The sequence below is a fragment of the Vicugna pacos genome, chromosome 4 (genome assembly GCF_048564905.1).
Source record: "Vicugna pacos chromosome 4, VicPac4, whole genome shotgun sequence".
Lineage (NCBI taxonomy): Eukaryota > Metazoa > Chordata > Mammalia > Artiodactyla > Camelidae > Vicugna > Vicugna pacos.
Genome location: NC_132990.1, coordinates 75,507,743 through 75,523,807, shown reverse-complemented (window position 1 = coordinate 75,523,807; position 16,065 = coordinate 75,507,743). Strand labels below are relative to the sequence as shown.

At 48.4% G+C, this 16,065-nt stretch overlaps 1 protein-coding gene across 16 annotated transcripts in view; it reads right to left on the bottom strand.

The window, feature by feature from the left end:
- The window catches only part of PRRC2B (proline rich coiled-coil 2B), a 79,393-nt gene extending 71,614 nt beyond the window's left edge, over positions 1-7,779 (bottom strand). For 14 of the 16 annotated variants that reach the window (XM_072960314.1, XM_072960324.1, XM_072960325.1 and 11 more), the window contains exon 1: positions 7,524-7,779. The gene's annotated coding sequence lies outside the window, so the exon portion shown is untranslated. The remainder of the gene's footprint in view (positions 1-7,523) is intronic. The other 2 variants (XM_072960329.1, XM_072960330.1) reach the window with 1 other exon arrangement.
- Between the last annotated feature and the right edge of the window lie 8,286 nt (positions 7,780-16,065).

The window sequence follows — 16,065 nt, the reverse complement described above, 5'->3', positions numbered from 1 at the left end:
GGGGGTGTAAGCGGCAGAAATGAGCACTCCTGTCTGCCTGATGCCAGTCTAGGGCTGAGACTGCCAAGCTGCAGAGCCTCCCTTGCAGCTGGAACCCATGAGCTTTAACAAACCTATCTTTATTTCTTTCAAGACATTTCAAACCCTCCAAGAACAGAAAAGACTCGGCAAAGGGCAGCAAGCAGTGAACAAATGCTCCCATTAGACGGTCTTTACCTCGGAGAGAGATGGATGGCGGAAAGAGGCCCAATGCCCCTGCCCCACTGGGAGGCCAGGGTCTGAGCTTCTGCAGGTAAGGGCAGGGGTGGTTTGATTTGGGTCTAAATCTTCAGCACAGAGCAGAAGGTTTAGCACACAATTAGAAACACCAACATCTAGTAAACAAAAGAGCCCCAAGCGTATAAGCCTGCCTACTCCAAACCCCCAGGCCCTCAGCTAGTGGTGGATCCAGGAACCATTAATAGCTACTGTTTACTGAGCGCCTGCAGTTGCTAACACTGATGCTGTGCTCCATCTACACAGGAGGGCCCAGGTGGAGACATTTCCTTAAGTGAAGAGGGCAGCATGCTTTAAGAATACATATAAATGCAGATGAATAATGTGCTTTTTTTTCTGGAAGGACTCATAGGAAATTTCAAATAGCGTTTCCTTTCAGAGAGACTGGGGAAGAACCCTTACGCCTTCCAATACAACTTGGAATTTCTGGGCCAAGGGATTAAGAACTATTTTTGTTTTCTTCTTCCATACACTTGCATTATTTTCTTTAAAAAACCAAGTATTATTCTTCAAACACTCAAGGTGACAGGTCTGTGTACCTTAGTATGGAAGAGTGCTCACTATGTATACTCTTACGTGAACTTTTTTAAAAACCTGCCTACAAAGGGCCACATTCACGAGCGCACCCAGAGCCTAGAAGGATAAGCACACCAAACCGTAAACAGTGGTCACTGCCTGGGAAGCTGGAGAGAAGAGCTTTCGCTTTTCTACATACACTTGCTTTTTCTTTTCGTCTCGTTCTATATGGGTACATATACTTTGGTAATTAATTTTACATCAGAAAAAGAATTCCACTTTATGCTTCAGGGCACTGTTCCACTCTCCCCAGCATTTCTGAACACTCAGCCCATTCAGTCCCACTGACAGGTCGGCCAGGCAGCAGTGTGGAGGGTGCCCCTCCCAGACCGGCCTGTGTGTTCTGTCCCGCCTGGAACAGAGCAGTTCTTTAAGCGCTGAACTAGATGTAAACAACACCTGCCGAAAAAGCGCTAAAGACACAAAGGAACTATGGAAAGAGCACAGGAGATGATCTCCCCTTCCCAGCTGGTCCTGCAGTGGGATCCATCCCACCATCCCTCAAGGGGATGAGCTCCAAGCACACGGGAGAGTCAGCTGGGAAGGCCCGGAGCCCAAGCCCACCTTCCCATCTCGGCCAGCCCCTGCCACACCAGAGCACCTGCACAATGTCCACCTTCTGAAAGCAAGCTGGCCCACCCGCTTCCCTCTGCGGCCCACATATTTCTGACCTCAACTTAGAAACATATCTTTAACTACTCCAAGCCTCGCTATTTTCAAGAGGTGCTTACTTCAAGTCTGCCACATTTTCTGGGAGGCATTCCCTGACCGCCCCCCGAAACCAGGCTGAGCTGGGCCTGACTTCTCGGGGGGCTCCCACCAGACCCTCTTCCATAGCTCACCCTACACATGGTGGCGGAGGGCCCTCTGTGTGTGACACAGCAAGGAACAGACAGCAACAGAACTCTGCTCATGTCACACTCACCCCATGGGGGAGAAGGACAATTCAATAAACAAAAACGAAAATGCATTTCCAAGTTGTCGCCCATTAACAGGCGAATGGATAAACAAAACGTGTGCACTAATTACTCCCCCCCACCAAAAAATTAAAAAGATATAAATTTTTTAATAAGTGTGTGTGATGGAATATTATTCAGCCTTAAAAAGGAATGGAGTTCAGACACATGCCGCAGCAACACAGATGAACCCTGAAAAAAGTATGCTATCGTAAAATAAGCCATTCACCAAAGGACAGGTATTGGATAATTCCACTTATCTAAAGGACGTGGACTAATCAAACTCACAGGGACAGAAAGTGAACCGGCAGCTGCCAGGGCCTGGGACGGGGGTGAGGAGTGTGTCCAGTGGGTGCAGAGCTTCAATCTGGGTAGAGGACAGAGGCCTGGAGATGGAAGGTGGTTGAACAGCACTGTGACTGTACTTAATGCCACTGGACTGGACACTTAAAAACATTCAAGGTGGCAAACTCTGTGTGTGTACTTTACAATAAAATAATGGTTTAAAAAATCTGTTTTTAAAGTTGAGAATGAAGTTATAAACAAAAGCAAGAGGAAAAAAGAGAAAACAAAAGCAAGAGGAAAAAAGAAAAAAGAAAGAAAAACAATGGGGACTAGGAAAGACTCACAGGAGGGTGAGGACAGAGTGGGGCTGAGGGATCCCGAAGGCCTCTTTAAGGAGGTTCCTGCCTTCCCTCGACTGGCCCATGAGCTCCCGAGGAACACAAGGGGGGCAGCAGCACCTGTGTCCCTAGAACAACAGATAAGTCAAGATACTGGTCCAGACTCAAATCAGGAAATGGAGTAAGACCCCAAGCCCATTCATCAAAGGGCTCAAATACATGGACCCAAAATTTACACGCAAGAATGCTCCCGAAAGTTCTGCTTATAAGAAGGAAAAATGGGTAACAAAAATCTAAATGTCTAATAATAGAGGACTGCGTCAATGTTGGCATCTCCACATAAGAACAATGATGTAATTATTAAAAATCCATGTTTTCAATAACTTACAGAAATATACTACAACATTAAGAGGACCTATGAAATGTGAATAATGTATATAGTATTTTTCTAATTTTGAAAAAAAAATAATCAAAAGAAAGAAATACACCAGTCTTAATGCTATCTCTCGATGACGAGGTAGAGGTGATTTGTGTTTTTATCTTTATCCTCTTCAGTATTTTGCAATTTTTTTTCAGTGAAAATGTTCCTTTTATGAATGGGGGAAAATGTACTTCAAGGGCCTTGCACAGTGCCTGGCAAACAGGAGATGCCCAAGGAGTATCTGCTATGCAGCAGTGACTTCTAAAAGCAATAAATACTGCTTTTGCACCACTACAGAGAGGAAAAGGCTGGTGGTTTTCTTGAAAGAGGAAGAAAGGATATAGAGCAGAGCTACAAAACCAGCTGTAGAGGTGGGAGCAGAAGGAAGTCGTCTAGAGAGATTGTGAAGGACCGTCAGCAACTTAAGACAGACTTCACTTTGCTGGCAGACACCTCCTGCTGCACGCACACACAGCCTTACACACCGACCACGCTGCTGGCACCTACAGAACAACCCAGCCCTCAGCTCATCCCTCACGGGAGTGGGGAAAAAAAAGTCAACGAGTACAGCTAGGAACAAACTCAACCAAGACTTCTGGCTCAAGTCCCAAAGGCAGGTCTCTCTCCTAGGGCTGAGAGTCCCACGTGCCATCCAGAGTGACAGTGATAACACCCACAGCAAAGCCCGGGTCTTCCAGCTCCCAGTGGAGGAGGCCGGTCCAAATGGCACCTTGTACCCCTAAAAGCTTGTCATACACAATTTTATTTCACCAGAAGGCTCACCATCTCTCACCTCCAGCACCAGAGGCCAAGTTTTGTTGTTTTTTTTTTTAAATTGAGGTATAGTCGATTTATAACACATTAGTTTCAGGTGTACAGCAAAGTGATTCAGTTACCTTTTTTTTCAGATTTTCCATTATAGGTTATTACAAGACACTGAATATGGTTCCCCATGCTATACAGTAAATCCTTGTTGCTTACCTATTTTTAAAATTGAAGTACAGCTGAGTTACAGTAGTTTTAGGTGTACAGCAAAATGATTCAATTATATTCTTCAGATTATGCCTTTATTTCTTTGTCCAAATAACAGACCCAAGGTTCCCAAGTCTATTTAAGTTCCGGGGTGGGGGGGAAATCTTATGGAAGAAATCACGTTACGATTAGAAAAGAAGACAGTCTAGTCTGCCCTCACTGAAGTATGAGATCCAGAACACAAAGCCCAACAGATCTCTGCTGAGAACTGCACTCTTCAGGGGGAAATGCACTGCTTTACAACCTAGTGTAGATCGGCCTGTTTAGCACCTGCTCACCCATAACGGGATAGGCACGTTTGATTGTGGAGAAGCCTCATTACCAAATTTAGGAATACATGGACTGGCCCAACCGGCCTATTCAGGTTTGAAATAGAAACCAACACAGAAATGATCAATCTTAAACCGGTAGAATAATGAGACGTACAACCAGCACACAGCTATTAGCAACATGAGTCAGTACTTTGTGCAAAGCAAAAAGAAAAAAAAAATCTTGAGACTACAATAAAATAATCCCTTCAGGGAAAAAAAAAAAAGAACAAATTTAAAAGAAGGTGGGGGATGGGCCAACCAAAAGGCATAACAAAAAAAATCCCTCGGCCAGGCTCCAGGCAACCAGACAGTGCTGGAACCAGTTCTGACTTGCCATTCCTGAAATTCCACTCTCCCAAGGTTTCTGGCTCTTCCTTCCCCAGGATCTCTTTTTACCCAGTTGGGCTGGAAAGAGAATGAAGAGGACCCAGAATGTTGCAGAAGATGACAGGCCCCCACAACAGGCTGAAACGGGCCCCTTTATCGTGCAATCAGCATTAGGGAGCCAGTGGATAACTGAAATTCACAGGTAACCAAAAAGGTTCATGGGAGGGGCAGCTAATTCATCTACTTCCCTAACCAACCAGCTAACACAGTCCAGACCCAGAATGAAATCAGTTACAAAGGATGGGCCAGGAGGCAGGAAGTAGGGAAAACTTTAAAGGCCAACTTGACCCTGCTGAAACGTCTCAGTCATGTCTCAGTCACACAGCCAGGCCTGGAGGAGGTTCCAAGGAGGTTAAAAAAAAAAAAAAAAAAGAACAAAACAAAACTAAGATGGCTGTGGGAATGCCGGGATGAACCAAAACAAATTTCCCACTAGACTGCAGAACCACACTATGTCCAAGCAGAGTCGTCTCTGGGGCCCTTTACAAACGAGCTACAGGTTTGGCCCAGAGGAAACTTGGGTCTCAGCCCTCACCCATGGCCAAGACTCAGAGAGTCTCCCCCGCATTGGCCTAAGTCCTTCCTATGGTGTCCAATGAACAGCAGACACACAGGTCTGGCTGAGAAGCCTAGCTCTTCCAGGCCATTCTGATACTTCCAGAATGTTATCAAAACATTAGCTGGAGATAGAATCTGGCATGGTTCCATCAACAAGATAACAGGAGAAAAAGAGCAGGAATTAGGAGAGACCAGAAAACTAAGTAACCAACAAAAACACATTTTCATCACCCTCCCATGGATGGAAGCACTTTGCTACAAACAGTATATGAGGCTCCCAAGAGCCCCAACAGATACCCAGGGCAAGGCATAATTATTCCCGTTTTACAGACACAAGAGCTGAGGCCTAGACTTGCGTAAGGCAACCCAATGAGGACCAGAACCCAGGCTCCAAGAGACACGCTTGCCCAAACAAGCAGAGGTTCCCCGAGTGACTGCCTGCCATTCCCAAAGGAAGGCAGTTATCCTCAAAAGGCAGGACTCCCAAGGCCTCTGCTTGTTGTCTTTAGGTACCTGTTCTGTCGAACTGCTCCTGCTCTGCCTTAAACCAAAAAAACAAGAACAGTCTCGAAAAGGGCAGGCATCCCAGATCCAAGGACAGAGACCAATTACCACACAACCCAGGTCCATTTAGTTCTTGAGGGCTCCAAACGCTACTCTTTCTCATCCTTGTCTTCCCACAGAAGCCCAGTGGTGAATAAGCAGTGCCCAGTGATGTTTTGTGCCTGAAGTCCTTCTCCACTGTCCATGCCTTAGCCCAGCACCTGTGGCATATGCCTGACGGCTCAGCATGAAGCACGGCACAAGTGGCTAACTTCCACCCTAGGACTTGATAGCAGTTATACAAACAGCCCTAAGAGAAACGACTATTAAGCACCAACTGTGTGCCAGGCCCTCTTCGAGGTCTTTCACCATGTTCCCAACTCCACCGGCTGGAGGGTGCAATGTCCCCTGAGTATGCCAGCGAAGGCTCCGAGCGTTCCAGAGTTCTCTGACAGAAGTAGGATCCACACCCCAAAGCCTGGGCCTCCCCAGACCCACTTTAGACCACACCACTGCACAGACAGGGCTAGAAGGCTATAGCCGGACTTGGGAGAAACCCTGCTAAGACTTCAAAAGGATGGTGACAAAAACCAAACTCGATGATAATGTATAAACTCACTTAAAACGCACACAAAAACCTTGAAGGAAAAAAAAAATCTCAGAGACAATTTAACAGTCCTGTAAACCAAAGCTTCCTAAAGGTTTCTCCTGGGCAGCCATTTAGCAAATGACACACTCCGGAGAGCCTCCCAGCCCCCCTTCTCCCACTTCCTTCGAGCTAACCATTTTCTTGAAAAACACCTCCCCGGCTTGCCTAAAGGTGGGATCGGACCTCCCCCGATACTGAAAAAAAGGGAGAAACGGGAAAGGGAAAAAAAAAAAAAACCGCCTTTCAATTTTACGTAGGCAAATCCACTCTTCAGAAGCCCGCGATTTCAACAGTGCTGTGTTTTACTTAGAAGGCGGAGGGGGAAAAAAGAAAAAGGAAGGGATGAAAAAAAACCCATCTGGCAGGCCCCGAGTAGCGACATCCTGTTTATTATTAAACATTTTCAGCAACAGAGCATTAAGTGTTTCGAAAATAATCCTCTTGTTCCCGCACTCAAACCGCAGCAGTCTGCGCGGCTGTTAACCCCCCTGTCCCTTGCACACAGGCCAGCAGCCCCTGACCATCAACTCTGGGGACACTCCGGGGGGGGACCCGCCCGGCCTCGCGCCCCCGAAAAGGCTCGGCGACTCTACGCCCAGCCCCCGGCCCCGAGGGTCGCCCGCGACCCCGGCTCTGCACCCCGGGTCTGCTTTCACGGGTACGCAAGATGGGGCCACACGGGAACCGTCCTCGATCCCCCCAGACCGCGGAGGCATTCCCGGCCGTCGGGATCTGGGGCGGAAAGGCGGCTCGGGGGCTCCGGGGGCCCCGTCTGCACCGGCGGCCCCTTTCCCGGGAGACCCACGGCCGCGCGGCGCCCAGGCCCGGCCTCGGGGGCGCGGGGACTGCGAGCCCGGCGGGAGGAGGGGCCCGACCCCTCCGCCCGCCCGAGCCGAGGCCGCGCGGCGCCGCCACAACAATGGCCAGCCAGCCGCCCGCCGCCCCCCCCGGCCGCCCCCGGCCCGGCCCTGCAGGCCAACGGCGGCGGCGCGGGGCGGGCCGAGCCTGGCGCTCGCGGACAAAGGTCTGCCGGGCCCGGGCTCGCCGCTGTCAGTCAGCCGCCGCCGAGACAAAGCCGGCCGGGCCGCGCCGCCTCCATCTTAGTACCGCGCCCGCCTCCGCCTCCGCCGCCGCCGCCGCCGCCGCCGCCGCCCCGGCCCGGCCCCGCGCCGCCCCGCGCCCCGGGCCCACCTGGTCTGGTTCCGCGGGTGCGACTGGGCCGGGCAATGGCGGTCGGGTGGCGGTCGGGCGCGGAGGCGGCGGGATGGCGGCGGATTGCGAGGCGGCGGCGCGACTACTCGCTCGTTCGCTCCCTCCCTCCCGGGCTCGCTCGGCGCTCGCTCGCTCGCTGGAGCCTCGGAGCCTGTGTCTCGCCGCTCGCCTCCCTCTCGCGCTCGGCTCCCCGCACCCCGCCTGCCGCCGCCCCCGCCTCCTCCCGCCTCCTCCTCGCGCCGCCGCCGCCGCCCGCAGCCGCGCCTCAGCCCGCGCAGCGCCCCCTGCCGCGCCTCCCGGGATCCGCGGCGCCCGCCCCGCCCCTGGGCCTGAGGGGCGCTGGGGTCCCGGGAGGGGGAGGGGCCGGGGAGAGGAGAAGGAAGGGTACGAGAGAAAGGGAGCCTGGGAGGGGGAGGGGACCGGGGAGGGGCCTCGGGAAGGGGGAAGGGCCCGGAGGAGGGGCTGGAGGGACTAGGGGACGGAGTTGGGAGAAGGGGGCCTGGGAAAGGGGGAACTCGGGATGGGGTTCCCAGAAGGGGCCTGAGGAGCGGAGGAGGAGGGGTCCGTGAAGGGGGGTGACGGGAAGGGGAGGAGGCCCAGTGCGGGGGGCTGGGAGAGGGAGGGGGCAGGGTGGTCCGGAAGGAGAGGGGCTGGGCTGGAGGGGCCGGGGCGGGTGAGGCCCTGGCGCAGGGAGGGTTGGGAAGGGAGGGGTGAGAGCCCGGATCTCCGCCCCCTCCCCCTGCAGAACTGCAGCGCCTGCTGCCAGACCGTGAGCCCGGATTTTGTTAAAGTATATATTTGATACATGCACAGAAAGGAAACTGCAGTAATACATTGTTAATTCAAAAGCAAGCTTGTTGCACAGTCTAGATAGTTTATTCCATTTTCGTCAGATGAAAAATAATAAACCAATCCTCTTGAGTGTGTATTTGTGAGTGCAAAACAAAAGGTCACGGAGAATGCACTCTGCTCTTCGTTACCTCTGCGGTCTGAGGTCTCGAGGGCTGAGGAGGAGTCTCGCTTTTTATTCTAGATCCTTCGGCAATTAGAAAAACAAACAACTTGAAAAAGGAAAGACAAAAAGAAATGTATCTGAAGCCTAGAATCCAAATCATCTCTGGCACTTGTCCACATACACCGTAAACACCAGCCGCAGGGGAGTGGTTGGTCTCATTTAATCCCAACTCCAGGGGAGATATTACAGTTCCAACTCACAGATGAGAAATGGAGACTCAGAGAGGTTAAGTAATGTGCCCGACGCCACTCAGCTAGATCTGGGAGGAAAGTTAATCCACTTCAACCTGACTAGATTTAGGATTGTGGTTAGTGTCAGCCCTGAGCAGGGTGCCTGGCACACAGTAGGCGCTCAATAAATATTGGCTGGCTTGTTGCATGGAGGAATGAGTGACTGGAAGGTAAGGGGCTCTGGGACTCATTAAAGATCAGGAGGTTACCTCTTTTTCTTATCTGGTGAGAGTGAACAAAAAAAGATGAAAAGTGTGGAGGGCCCTGAGTGCTCTGGAAGGAATATGGGGAAACATTTCAGATGGCAAGCAGGGAGAAAGTCAGGTGGACAAGTGCGCTGCCCCTTGGGCAGATCTGGAAGGGGAGTGACGCCCTCTGGGGACAGCAAAGGCTGCTAGGTCCCTGGGAGTTCAATGACAGTGGATGTTTCCCTGGTACCACAAAAGCTGGGTTTTGTCCCGGATTCAGGAAGTCCTTTTCTTTCTGTACTTCTCTGGGGTGACTACGGTAACAATGATAGATACTGTTTACTGAGCATTTTTCCTGGCCAGGCATGCTGCTAAGCACTTCACAAGAGATAACTCAATACTTGGGGGACAGTTATTACTGTTCCCACTTTACGGATAAGGAAACTGAGATCACAAATAGCACAGGTGGTGGAGCAAGGATTTGAACCCAGCAGTGTTAGTCTTTGGAGTGGGAGCCCTTCCTGGGGAAAACAAGGCTAAGATGCTGGGGCAGCCTAGGGGGACTGCTGTCCATGGTCTGAGGCTGTCAGCCAGGGCTGCACCTGGGATTTCTCCGGGACCCTGAAGGTGCCTTTCCAAGCTCTCCCAGGACTGGGGACCCAAAGAGGACAGAGGTAGGAAGAAGGAAGAAGAGAGCAGAGCATGAGGGCTGGACCAAGGCTGGACCAAGGGATCATTTAGCACCAGGAGTCTGCCTGTGATGGACAGGGAACCTTCAAGGAGACACTTTCATTTAATCAAAGTTACTATAAAGTAAACAGCAATACCCAGGAAAAAAGTACAAAATGAGCGAGCCACGCAAGGCAAAGCTGGGGAGCACTGGCATGAACCAGTGGGTAAGAGTTTGTTCAGATAAGGTTTTTTCCCCTTCTTCTGTTAAATATTAGGAAACTTGCAACTCTGCTTAGGGGTAGAGAAGTCTCTTAGGACCCCCAAGCTGAGTCAGGGGGAGCATTTCATCTAACTCTCACAGCCAACTGCAGATCTTACATATACAGAATTTTATTTGCCCCAAGATGGAATCACTGTTTCTTGGTACATTGAAATGTAACATTATTGTATAATACTTAGATATGTATTTCTTTGTGATTTTCTGTTTTAAAAACCACATTATGGCTAGATGTGACTCTCTTTTGCATTAATTTCATGTGGAATATGGAAAGCCCTGTCACTGGTCAGATTCAAGTCTTTTTTTTTTTTTTCTCCTTCTTTTCACTGGTTTGGAAGGTTGTCTTCTTTTTCCTCTTTCTTATGCTCTGATCTCTTCTTCTCTAACCCCTCAGGCACACTCCAACATTCCCTCCATCATAATCCTAGTCTTGCTGCTGGCCATTATCTTTATACACATGTGTGTCCCCTCTAAGCCTAGGAGCTCATCCCAAATGGAGCTACTGACATATTCATTTTTTTAAAATTCCCCAGCACCCCTAGCACACAATCAGCAGCACATCAGAGGTACTTAATGAGAGATTATTGAATGAAAGAAGGAAAAAAATGAAGGGAGAGAAAATGTTGAGACTCAGAGAAAGAATTTGACCTCTGCTGGGACCGTATCCAGTCCTAGCCTCAAAAGAAAGGCAGAAGACTCCCCTCCCCACCGCCATCGCTCCACTGCCTGGAAAGTCTAAGACTTTGCTGGGCTTCTTTCATCCTTCCATCAAGAACAGTCATCATGTAGGGGTGGGGCATGTAGCTCAGTGGTAGAGCACATGTTGGTGTGTACAAGGTCCTGGTTTCAATTCCTCAGTGCCTCTGTTCAGGGAGGGGTGGCAGCGGTCGCCATTTAAATAAACAACAAGGTCCTACTGTATAGCACAGGGAACTATAATCAATAACCTGTAATGAAAAAGCATATGAAAAAGAATATATATATGTGTGTCCAACTGAATCACTATGCTGTACACCAGAAACTAACACATTATAAATCAACTATACTTCAATTAAAAAATAATAATAGTCACCATTTATTGAGCACTTTCAGGTAAGGAAATTAAAACACAGATTCAGTGATTTGCCCCAGTCACTGATAGAGTTAAGTAGAAGGAAGAGGTGGACAGGAGAATGCACACTTGTTGAGGGCTGGTTGTGCCTGCACCCAGTTTCTGTTTATCACAGCCTTTGCCCCATGATTTTGTGAGTTAGGGTCTATTATCACCCCCATTTTACAGATCAGTAAATTGAGGCTACGGCAACTTCACCCACCACCGCCTGGCTGTCAGATGCTGCATCGCACCACTGTGGATAGGAGAGCCTTTCTGGTCTTCCAGACCTCAGAAAGCTCTGGCAAATCAGTGAAGAGAAGTGGAGGATGAGACACTGAACACAAATAGGGAGCTGGCCTTTAAAGTGCTGGCCCAGGCATAGAGCGCAGGAGGCGGCCCCAGGAGGCAGCCCCAGGAGCCACTCCTGTGAGCCCCATCTGGCTTCAAGTCCAAACCTCCCTTCAGCCACTCAGCTCCTGAGTCTTGTCCACAGTATGGCCATGCACACCACCCACAGGTTCCGCAAACCCCAGAGGCCCCGCCAGCTCACATTGTCAGCTCACGTCCTCAGTGGGTGTCCAACCTAAACCCAGAAATAGGCACTGTGTCTACACTGTTCCCCTGGGCATAGAGCTGTGGTTTAAAGTGCAGGAGTTGGAGTCAGACTGACCTGAGTTAAATCCTGTCTCTATCCTCATTTACTGGGTATCTTTAGACATCTGACTATAATTCCTTGAGCCTCTAAAAACTGGGGGAGAAGTGTGTTGTGAGAATTAAATGAGATGATGTACCTGGGTGTTGGCACAGGCTGGCATCCAGCAGGCACTCAGAACATGCTGGTTATTATTGTTATTTCTTCTTCCTCTCAGACACATTGGAGCCTCCCTTGTCAGTCATCAGTTGCCATGTAACAAACAGCCCCAAAACTTAGTGGCTTAAAACAAGTTGCTATTTCTCACCATTTGGTGGGTTTTGGGATGACTCTTCTGTTCCACCTGGTGTTAACTGGGGTCACTCTTGCCACTGCAACATCTCTTCCTCCACAGGGTGTCTCATGCTCCAGAATTCTTCTGTGGCCCCCCTTTCCAGAAAAATATTTGGGGCTTCATAATAGCAAGGCAGCTGGGTTCCAAAGGAGTAACAGTGGAAGCTGACAGGCCTCTAAAGAGCACATCCTGTCAGAGTGAGTCACAGGGCTAGCTCAGACTCAAGGAGAGGGGAAGTAAACCCTTCCCGCCCCTGGGCGGACGGAGCAGCACAGGTGTACAGGAAGGGGCAGACTGGTGACAGATTATCTGTAGATGATCTTCCTGATTCTCAGGACTTCTTAATTTCCCCCACTCCAGGTCTTATCCAAACCTCCACTCATTCTTTCTAATGAAGATCTTCCATCCAACGGCAAAAAATATTTACTCAGATCTATCACAGCAAGTGTAGAGTGCTGAGAAATGGCGAGATGAGAAATAAACCATCTCGCCATTCAAGAAACTCTTAAGTTAACAAACTAAATGTCCATCAGATGACTGGAGAAAGAAGATGTCGTATATACATACATACATACATACATACACACACACACACACACACACACACACACACAAAGGAATATTACTCAGCCATAAAAAGAATTAAATCATGCCATTTGCAGCAATATGGATGGACCTAGAGATTATCATGTTGAGTGAAGTAAGTCAGACAAAGACAAATATCATATGATATCACTTTTTGTGGAATCTTTAAAAAATGATACAAATTCTATTTACAAACCAAAATCAGACTCATGGACATAGAAAACAAACTATTGTTACCAAAGTGGAAACGGTGAGAAGGGGTAAATTAGGGATTGGGGATTAACAGACACACACTACTATATACAAAATAGATGAACAACAAGGAACTACTGTATAGCACAGGGAACTATATTCAATTTCTTGTCATAACATAATGGAAAGGAATCTGAAAAGAAAATATATGTGTATGTACATGTATAACTGAATCACTTTGCTGTACACTTGAAACTAACATTGTAAATCAACTACACTTCAATAAAATATTTGATAAAAGAAACTCTCAAGTTAAGGGGCATGAAAAACAAACAAACAAAAAACCAACAATAAAAACCAATTCATCAAGCTCTCATGACCTCCAGGCACAGGACTGAGGTGGGTCTGAATCATTGAAGCCTGGTTCTGACCTGGTTTAGCACATCCTCCCAGCCCAGAACTTCAGGAGGACAGTAGATGACACAGCACGGATAACTTGCAGTACAGTTGGGATGTGAGAGCCACAGCGTGTTTAGTGATCCTATATGCCAGGATTCCTGGACGGGCCCGCTTTCATAGTCTCTGCACCAGTTCTCCAAAATGCAAGTGTACTGACAGAGAGAGTGAGTCCCAGTTACAGATCAGAAACTGTGGTCAGCTTCACTGGAGAGGGGAAAAAGAACAATAGCCCAGGGAGAAATTGATTCCAGCTGGGGAGGCTGCGGGAGCCTTCTTGGTACAGGTGCTTTTGACACTAGGCTTTGAAGGAAGGATGGAGTTTAATCAGAAGAGACTGGGGAAGAACATTCCAGATGAAGGGATCAGCTTGAACAAAGGCCTGGAGATGGGAGCATCCGGACACTGGGAAGGGACCATGGGCTGACTGGTGGCCACTGGAAAAGTGGCCTCATCCCAGGGAATGTGCATTCTGGAGGAATGGGAACCTTGAGCTAAAAATACACCACTTGGGTCTGAACAGGCAGCAGGGGGCCCCGCCCAGACCTTGGCGCTCACCCCGGGGCGGGCAGCATCTGACCCTCAGCACCGTGTGTGGCTACAAGCAAGGTCTCCTCTGAGGGGCTCGTGACAAAGGGAGTTCAGGGCAGGGAAGGCTGGCTATTTCTCTTCCCATCACACCTGAGTCTTAGGAATTTGCCTTCCATTTTCCACCAGGGAGAAAGACCCAGGAGAGGGAGAGAGCCAGGACTGGGGAATAAAAGAATATTTTATTCTTGTAAGGATAAGATTTAAAACTTGGCAACTTTGGCTGAGGAAAGGCAGTGAAAAATTATGGAGGGGTAGGGCTTGGGTCAGGGTGGGGGAAGGAAAGAAGCAATTCACCAAGGAGGCTCTTAAATTAAGGACAGCGCTGGCAAGAACCAGGCACGCATCCTACCCCCTCCCTTTCTGTGTCAATGGCCGAATCCCAACTTGTGGTCCTCCTTCCCAATGAACCACTTCAGAATCTCCCTCAACATGGAGCCCGAGGAAGCCATGCCACCTGGCGGAGCTGAGCCTTGAGATGGAGCTGATGATAAACGTAGGATAAAGGAGGGTCATTGGCAGGAGAATTTAGGAATCAGGTCTTGTCCTCTGTGGCAGTATTCCAGAAATGTAGGTACTGGAGAAAGAATAGATCTCAAAATCTAACTTGCTAACAAGAGAGGAAGAAGAAAAGCCACAAATGGGAGAAAATGCTTGCAAACAATAGATCTGATAAGGGTCTAACATCCAGAACATGTAAAGAACGCTTACAACTCAATAACAAAAAGACAAACAACCCCATGAAAAAGTGGGCAAAGGAATTGAATAGACATTTCTCCAAAGAAGATACACAGATGGCCAACAAGCATATGAAAAGATGCTCAACATCATTAGCCTTCAGGGAAATGCAAATCGAAACCACACTGAGATAAAACTTCATACCCACTAGGATGGCTATGTGGAAAATAACAAATGCTGGCAAGGATATAGAGACATTGGAACACTCATACATTACTGGTGGGAATATCAAATGGTGCAGCTGCTATATAAAACAGTATGGAGGTTCCTCAGAAAGTTAAACATAGAATTATCATATCACCCCGCAACTCTACTCCTAGGCACAGACCTAAAAGAGTTGAAAACAGAGGTTCAAACAAAAACTTACACATGAACATTGACAGCAGCATTATGCACAATAGTCAAAAGGTAGAAACAACCCAAATGTCTATCAACTATGAACCTTGAAAGCATTATACCAAGAGACAGAAGCCAGATATGAAAGGCCATATATCACGTGATCCCATTTATATGAAATATCCAAAAGCAACAAATTCCAAGAGGCAGAAAGCAGATTAGTGTTTGCCAGGGGTTGGGAGGAAGGGCGATGGGGAGCAACAGCTTACTGAGTGTGGGATTTCCTTTTGCGATGATGAAACAGTTCTGGAACTAGACAGAGGTGATAATCCCACAACACTGTAAGCATACTAAATGTCACTGACTGCACACTCTAGAGTAGTTAAAATGGTAGGGGTTATGTGTACTTTCCCACAATACAAATAATCTAATTCGAAATGGCACTTTTGCTGGGATCTTGGTCAGTTATGTCACCATCATTTGTTCACACATGTATCATTTAGATTTCCAACCTTCCAGGTGATGTTTCAACTGTATGGGAGATACACATTTTGTTTATTTCTAAAAGGTTCACTCTTCTAGGTCCAAGGGGAGATGGGTTACGTGGAGCCAGGAGAGCCTCCTCTGATGGCATCTGAGGAGCTTCCTGGGTCCCCATTGGGGTTTCAATGCCTACTGATGAGGCTGGTGGGGTGCAGGGCAGTCCCAGTAGACAGCGGATCTATGTTATCTACCATTCTGAATAACCGTAGTTTGTCTGTTGGCTAAAAATGGTGATACCCAAGAAAAGCAGCTAGGTCAGCTGACAACTGAGTCATATAAAGCTTTTCTTGTAGACACCATTGTACTTTGGAACTCCTCAGAGAAGTGCCTTTGGGGTACCTCCCACCTTCTCAGACAAGATACTAAAAAGTAATGCCCTCAAAGATTGAGATTTAATAAAATTATTTTTACTGCTTCCTCGGGGACATTCTAAAGTAGCACTAGCCTTCCTTTTTTCTGTAAGACCATGGCTATGAGGGACACAATGACTACTCATACCATTTAGAGCCACTGCTTTGATTCATGCTAAGGTGCCAGCAGTTTCACCCACCAACAGTATAGTGTCTACACAGTGAAAAAGGCGAATAATGTCTTCAAAATTTTATGAAAATGGTTTTGAACC